Source organism: Falco rusticolus, chromosome W (assembly GCF_015220075.1).
Source record: "Falco rusticolus isolate bFalRus1 chromosome W, bFalRus1.pri, whole genome shotgun sequence".
Taxonomy (NCBI): Eukaryota; Metazoa; Chordata; class Aves; order Falconiformes; family Falconidae; genus Falco; species Falco rusticolus.
Window position 1 is genome coordinate 1,640,942 of NC_051209.1, and position 7,466 is coordinate 1,648,407.

Here is a 7,466-nt window from a genome sequence, read left to right on the forward strand (position 1 = left end):
GACCAGGAGTAGGTTTGATTTTTCAGAGTAGTGTCATTTCTGTCTTGTTTTCTGCTTGTGTTCCAATTTTTCAATCATGTTGCAAAGGCCTTTTGTTTCATTTCTTACATTTAAGTCTTTTGATGGCATGCATGTCTTGTTTGCTCTTTTCTCAAATACTGTTTTTTTCCTGGTTTTTAGCCATCTAGTGAGAAATTGAGGTGTCCAGACTGCCACCTTTTCCATCGTGCTTATCTACAGTGCACTTCCTCCTATTTGTAGCAGTGCAAACAGTGTTATTCATTGGTTATATCATGTATAGGTGAGTATGTTTTTGTTTAAGAACAACGGGCAAATGTTTTTTAAAACTTCTGACTGGAAATGCAATTACGATGATAGGTTACATTAATCTTTAAAACATTTAGATTGGAAGAGATTGTGGGAGGTCTGTAGTTCAACCCCCTTCCTAGAAGCTTGGGTCAGCACTGAATTCAGACTGGGTCACTAGTGTTCAGACTGGTCAGGTCTTACAACCTCCCAAGAATGGAAATTTTACCAGTTATGACCCCATCGGAAATGTTTAAATTACCATAGCTGGAAGTTTTATTCTCCCCCCACCCCATGGTTTATCTAGAGTGAACCTGTCTGGTTTCAGTTTGACTGTTGTATCCGTAAAGAAATGGTCCTTGTCTCCTCAGTAGCATCTTGGTGGGTGTTAGAAAACTGCTGTGTAGACTGCTTGAAGCTGCCTTCCTGTCCAGGGTGAACAAGCTCACCGGTTCCCTCGCTTTTCTTCTCTTTGAGGCATGTGTCTTCAGCTCTGACCAGTATCTTGTGGTCCTGTGCTGGACTTACTGAAGTTTATTAATAATTCTAACAAAATCTGATGTGATTTTTTTTTTTTTTTTTTTTTTTTGCTATGTGTATCTACAAGCTATTTATCCCCTCTTACAGATTCCTTAGGGAACTTTTTTTGCGATACATATCCTTTCATCCCTCTCCTACATATGATACTGATAGTGTATGGACTTTTTTTTTTCTTCCTAAACTAAAACTAATTGGGATGTTTGCTCTCTTCCTCCTTCTTGCAGTGGTTGTAGTATTAAAATTAAATTTGTGCTGATGGAAAGGAACCCTATTGAGAGTAAAGACTTACTTGGTCATCTTCCCTCCTGATTCTTACACACACTATCAGGATAAGGAGTAGGGACCAAAATAGCTGCATTGCCCTTCAAGGAGAAAATGTGGTTTGCTACATCTATGGAAGGATAATTGGTATCAGTATAAGGCCAGTGCTGCTGATTGCACCAACTTCTATTGTGTGTCTGCTTCTCTACGGAGTGGAGAGAGTGCATTTCTTATGTATGTCATATTATGCCATCAACTGGAAAGATGGCTTCTAAGACAAGTGAGGAACTGGTCCTCCAGTTCTTTTTGATGCCCTTGCCACATTAGTGTCTGTGTGCTCAATTCACTATATATATATATATACACACATAAAGAGAATTAAGTATATTCCATGCCAGAAGGAAAAGGCAATCCCATGTCAAGTAAATTCTTTCACTGCTTGATTGCATGTTTCTTTTTTAGGCTAATTGGATACTGAGAAGCTGTAGAAAAATTAAAAATCAGTTTGTACTTTTTCTTTTCTTTTCTTTCACGATTTTCTGGCTTCTTTCCAGAATGATTTGTTTCCTTCTGTGTCTGTTGCAAAATTGGAACTACAGTGATGCTGCCAATGTCTTTGTAAATAGAAAAAGTTATGTCCTGTTTTTGTGATGTGACTTATATTTGATTTCCCTAAGTGTATGTTGACAAAAGATGGAATATTTTTAATTCCCAAATAAAGGAAATATTTATTTATTTAAATCAGTCAGCTAGTTTTATAGTATAGGTACTTAAGGAACTCTCTTCTGCTTTTTCTTTCAGAAGTCAACAGGAAGCAGCAGCCAAAAAATTCTTTTGATGACCTGTTCCTTTTGTGTGTACATAACAGCAGTATGTATGCACAGAAAATTATACGCTTTTGTAAATGAGGGAAATTTTAGTGTTTGATATACTTCAATATTGTAAATTATTGAATTTTGTTAGTTTAAATGAGAACTCATTTTGTTTGTTCATTCAAAGTTAAAAACAGACTGGGGAGCAGTGGAGCAAACACGAGATAGGATCCACAGTCTTCCCCTATCTAAGTCTGTGTTTTCAGCTAACTTTCTCATAAATACTGGGAGGCAGATGCCATATTCCTCTTTTGTTAAGATTTCAGGGGAAGGAATTGAAACACCCAGATTTGGTGGTAATTAATTATGAGAATTGCAGGTGATGATCTATGCAGAAAGCTTGCCTTTTAAGTGTTGTGACATACCAGTTTAAAAAAAACCAAACAAGCAAACAAACACCACACCACCCCCAAAAAAAAAGCAAACCACCACCTTTAAAAAAAACAAACCAAACCAAAAAGAAAAACAAAACAAAAACATCAGCAAAAAACCCTCCCTCAAAAACTGGTTGTTTGGGGGTTTTTTTGGGATGGGGGTCAGAACCTGTTACAAACATTTCATTTGTTTACCTTGGATTTAGTAAGAATTGGTTAATCCTAACTCTTTGTTAAATATAGATACTTTTAAAAGTGTGGACACAAAGACAGGCCTTTAACAGTCTGACTGCTGATACCTGACATAGAAAACAAACTAGACAGAACCAGCAAACAAAGGCTTATCTCCTTATTTTGGGTTTTGGTTTTGGGCAGTGAGAGAAAACATGATAAAATAGTTCAAGTATATTGTGGAACTGATTTCTTTCTTCTAGCTTCAAGTCTGTCTGTAATTTTCTGTGGATATCTGTGGAACTTTCTGAGCAAAGATATCATTGCTTTGTACCTCTTCAATTCTGATTTTATTAATGATGTATTTAGTGTATTAATATGTCTTTACTTTTATAAAGCTGTCTTGTCTTTCATGTGTCAAATACAGATGCTTTGATTTAAATCTTGACATGGCAAGTATTCTAAACTACAGGTATTGATTGAGTGTTAACCCACTTCTTCACAAGCTGTTGCTTCAGAAGTGTTTGTTAATCTGAAAGCTACTGTAGAACCAATATTGTGTGTCAATTCCTGCTTTAATATCAAAAGCATAAGACTGAACATGTGCTTTTGATATTGTTTATCAGGTGAACGTTTGCTTCAGGAAAGAAAGAAAGCAGAGAGCCCAAATTCGGAATGTGAAATTAATTAATTTTGCCTTGTTTATACATCTGTGGTAACTTTGTCCTTGAATGGGGGGTGTGTGTGTAGAGTTAGAATAGGGGGGTTTTGATTTGTTTGGTTGGCTTTTTTAATTCTATGAAATACACAAATGCATCAAGATATTTCACTTCTAATTATTGTTTGTCTGAATCTGCAAAAATTATCTGGAATCTAGCATACTGCTACTGTATTCCTACAGTCTACTCCCTTGGAGTGTAACACATACTGCCAAATTCACTGTGATGAAGAACACTTCAGTATTGTGCCTGTCAGTTTGGAGAAATGATAAATCTATGCAATATATTTGTTACTTAAAATACTGTCTCCAAAAAGTGCATGTCTGTGCTATGGCAATAAAATTATACTACCTGCACCACCTATTTACAGGTGTACAGTATGTAGTATACTGTAATTGGTATAGAATTCATTTCTAATTGGAGAAGATTTTGCTGTACTAATTGGAGAAACTACTGCCTCAAGCTAATCTTGCTGGATAAATAGAGTAAAGGGGGGGGGGGGGGATGGGGGGGACCCACAAACTTTTCAGATAAGCCAGAATAACAGGAGTAGGAATTTATCCATTCAGTTCTTTCAACACCAGCAAATATTACAGGTGCCTTGAGTCTAAGCTATACAACTCTGACTCTTCTATACTGAACTTAATATATTTTCTTAAATTGTTCTGAAAATGTACACTGTTGTTCCTTTCAATTGCAAGCCTTCCTGTGTCAGTGCAACACCTAAACAGAACTCTCTCACAGCAGGTTTTGTGAGACCCTTTATACAGAAAGGCTAACAATTGTATTTTGGTAAGTCGGTGCATATATCTGACGTAATGAGGAACAGCTCTAATGTGTCAGCTGGAGGAAGCCGTATTTTTGTTACTGTGAATTTATCCAACCATAATTTTGTTTTAAAGCTGTAGCAGCCCGTATTTTTGTCTGTTTTGTTAGAAGGCTGGGGATGGTGTCTAGGCCTGCAATTGTATCTTCAGTGTGAGGCTCAGCTTGTGTGTTATGCTGCTAATAGATCTGACATACCTCCCACGTGCAACTAGGAAACTTTTGTATTAGGGAGCAGAAGGTCTAAAGTGTAATATCCCAAAAGTGGTAACTTTGCTTCATGCTTCATTTCACAGTCATCTCTCCTTGGAACTTTCATATTGCTTCGTCACTCACTGGATCAAAGGAAAGCTCCCAATTGCCCAGCTTAAATTTTGTCCTGTCTGTTTTGGAAGTGATAGCAACAAATTTGGACTTTAAGAATGTGTCAGTCAGTGTAGCTTCCTGTTACAGCTGGCTACTAGAAGTTTCAACACTGACTGTGTTTGATTCTTATGAACAAAGATTTCAGGACTAGGAGGAGAAGACGCATTGGAATCCGGTTTGATAATACAGGGGAGAACAAGTCTAATAATTGTATTTGAAGTGTGGATGACAAGTAGCAAATATTTGGCAGTGACAAGAGAATCTCATTGTACTCATCAGGGTGTATTAAATACATGGTCATAGCTGAATCTTTCAGAAGTAAAACTTACATTATGGTTTGTAAATTAACTAACTTCCTGTTTCAAGAAAAGCTGACATTTATCAATGCATCAATTACTGTAATACCAGACTGTCTACTGTTGGTGGTGGTGGGTTTTTTTAAATTCAAACAGCTGACATTTTCATGTTTGTTTCTGACTAATGTAAATTGACACTTGGGAGTTCAGAGATAACCTTATCTGAATAAAGATGCATATTTTTAGTAAGTTTTTTTCTTTTAATTTGGTACATGTCCATGAAATCCAAGCAAGTGTATTTGAAGCATTCTTTACCCTGTGTTGTTCAGAAAGTTTGAACGCTTTGAGATCTGGGTTCAATCCTACCTGATACTGGAGAGCTGATGGCATTCAGAGGCTGAGGCTGCACCTGTATTGAAGAGACATGACTGCTGATGGTTACAAAGGTATGCTGAATCCAGCCTGGGTTCATTCTGTGTGAAGGGATTATATCCTCTGCATTGCAGTCTAATGCAAGAGTGAATCTAACCTAAAAGATTTGCTGAAAAGCTTGTGTTGATTATTGGACTTGCCTTCAGTAGTAGACACTTGGGTCAAAATGTAAAGTAGTACATTTTCTTCTGTGTCATAACAGCAAATTGAGTTGCTTGCTGGCTGCTTTGAGAATACAGAGTACCTCATTTTTGTGAATTGAAGACTGCTTGTATCTCTGAAGTTTGTTCTTCAGATTCCCCAAACTGCTCTGCTGTCACCTGGGTGCTCTGCTCCTGTTTGTTGGAATACAGTGTGCCTACCCAAAACAAGTCAGTCTGTCTCCTTGTGGTTGTTTTGTTTTGTGTGTTCTATCCAGTGTGTGTCTGTGGTAACCTCCCACAGGAAGATTACAAATTCCCTCATTGATCATCACTTTCCCCCAGCCAGGAGCAGTTTCTCTAATAGGTGGAGGAGAGGAGTCTTTAATTGAATCTGTTCAAGGTGAGAAAGCCCTAAAATACTTGCTTCTCTCTTTCTGTGCAAGTGATCTAATGTTCTGACTTAGATAAAAGGTGACATCCTCTTCTAGAGGGGTGAAGCAGTGCGGGAGAGCCTTGGTCCTCTCAAAGAACACTTAGATACTTCTGAATCAATGTGGTTGGAGTTGTCTGCTGTGACTTGTGTTTTGGGAACACAGTCTGTAGAGAAGGCTGGGAGCTGGATGCTTGCCTGCCTGTAACATTTTTGTGCTGGCCTCCCTATGAGGCTTTTAGGTTTTGCTCTTTGTGATTTGCCTGTTACGAGAGTCTGAATTCTGTTCTGGTGTTGGAGATGCCTGCATTCTTCAGGTATGGAATGCAGACTCTTTTCATAGTACCCATGTCCATCAGATAAAACAGAAACTGAGCCTTTAATTTTTATTTCACTTAAGCTAGAGGGAAAGGAGGCTGATTTAAAGCAAAGGAAGCAACAACATGAGTATTTGTTCAGCAGCTGTCTGTATGTTGTCATTAAGCCTGTGATCAGCAAAAAGCAGCAAGTGGTTACTGACTTCCAGGCAACAGGTAAAGCACCTGCCAGGAATGGGAATTATTCTGGAGGTACTGGTCCCTGTTGATACCCAAGGTTTAAAACTTGATGCTTTAGGTAATCTGTAAGCAATTAGTTCCTTATCAGTGTTTATTCATTATTTCTGTACACAGATCTGTGTTAAATATCTAAACCCACAACGAAATGAGCAATTCACTAGCAAGCTATGTGATGTCTTCAGAAGTTCAGTCACTAGGCTTTTTTTTGTGTGTGTGTTTCTCATCAGTTTCCAGTGCCAATAGGGCCAGTAACTTTTCAAGCGTTTTTTGCTGTCTTGAATTTCAAATCTAACATTGAAAAGTCTTTTGCTGTTAGGAATGTTCATAAGACCTCTCAAGACCTGGTAGGCAAGATCTCTCAGGTTCTCAGCAATCCCTTCTCAAGCCAGTTTTCAGCTTTCTTGCCTTCCCAGTCAATTCTGTGAAAGCATCTCTTCTAGGCAGAAGGTGGTGTTAACACTTCTGTAGGGATCAAAGTCTCTACAGCCAAGACTTGTGCCCAAAGTTAGCAAAGCTTCTCTTCAGTAAAGACAAACAGCACAAAGTTTACAGATACACTCCCTGTACTCTTAGAGAAGACTGAAACATAATACTGGAAAAATCAGTGCTGCATGTTGTATTTGTGAAGTGCCCAGTGGTGCTCCCTGTTCCGGTCAGGAGAATTTTACATAAAGATGAGCCAGCTGCTGCAAGTGGACTCAAGGCATTTGGCACTGAGTAGTGATGTCGCAGGACAACATTCTAGCATTTCATCAAGTAGCTGTCAAAACACATTTATTTAGAGGAAATAATACTAACCATCAAAAGTTAGATTTATCTGCTCTTAAACTTGTGTCATAGCATGCTTTTCTGTGATGTGTCCTGTACTGTTACTGAACTCATCTGTGCTTTAGGATCAGCATGTAAACGGTGGCAATATGTTAGTTTAACCTGTTCAATGGCTTTTGCAAGCTGCTGAAAACCTCTTTGTGATCTGTACATGGTTCATGCAGTGTTTCTTGGCCCCTTTTGTGCCACATACTTGTGTTAAGATCGAGAAGATAATCTTCCAGCTGCTGCTGTCTGTGTTGCCAGTTTCTGTTGTTAGCTTTGTGCTGTAAACAGTAGGTGCAAAGGTGAGCAAGACCAAAACTTTTATGCAGCGTTGTGATGCCCTCTTTCTCTAGCCACCATC

General features: G+C 38.3%; 2 long non-coding RNA genes across 2 annotated transcripts; both read left to right on the top strand.

Annotated features, from left to right (window-relative positions):
- The first annotated feature begins 210 nt into the window (after nt 1-210).
- Nucleotides 211-2,076, top strand: LOC119140807. Its single transcript, XR_005101722.1, has 2 exons — nt 211-301; nt 1,909-2,076. It is a non-coding gene; the product is annotated as an uncharacterized LOC119140807 (long non-coding RNA).
- A 2,130-nt stretch (nt 2,077-4,206) lies between these two features.
- LOC119140806 lies at nt 4,207-5,537 on the top strand. The gene is made up of 2 exons (XR_005101721.1): nt 4,207-5,176; nt 5,365-5,537. It is a non-coding gene; the product is annotated as an uncharacterized LOC119140806 (long non-coding RNA).
- Nucleotides 5,538-7,466: the final 1,929 nt, after the last annotated feature.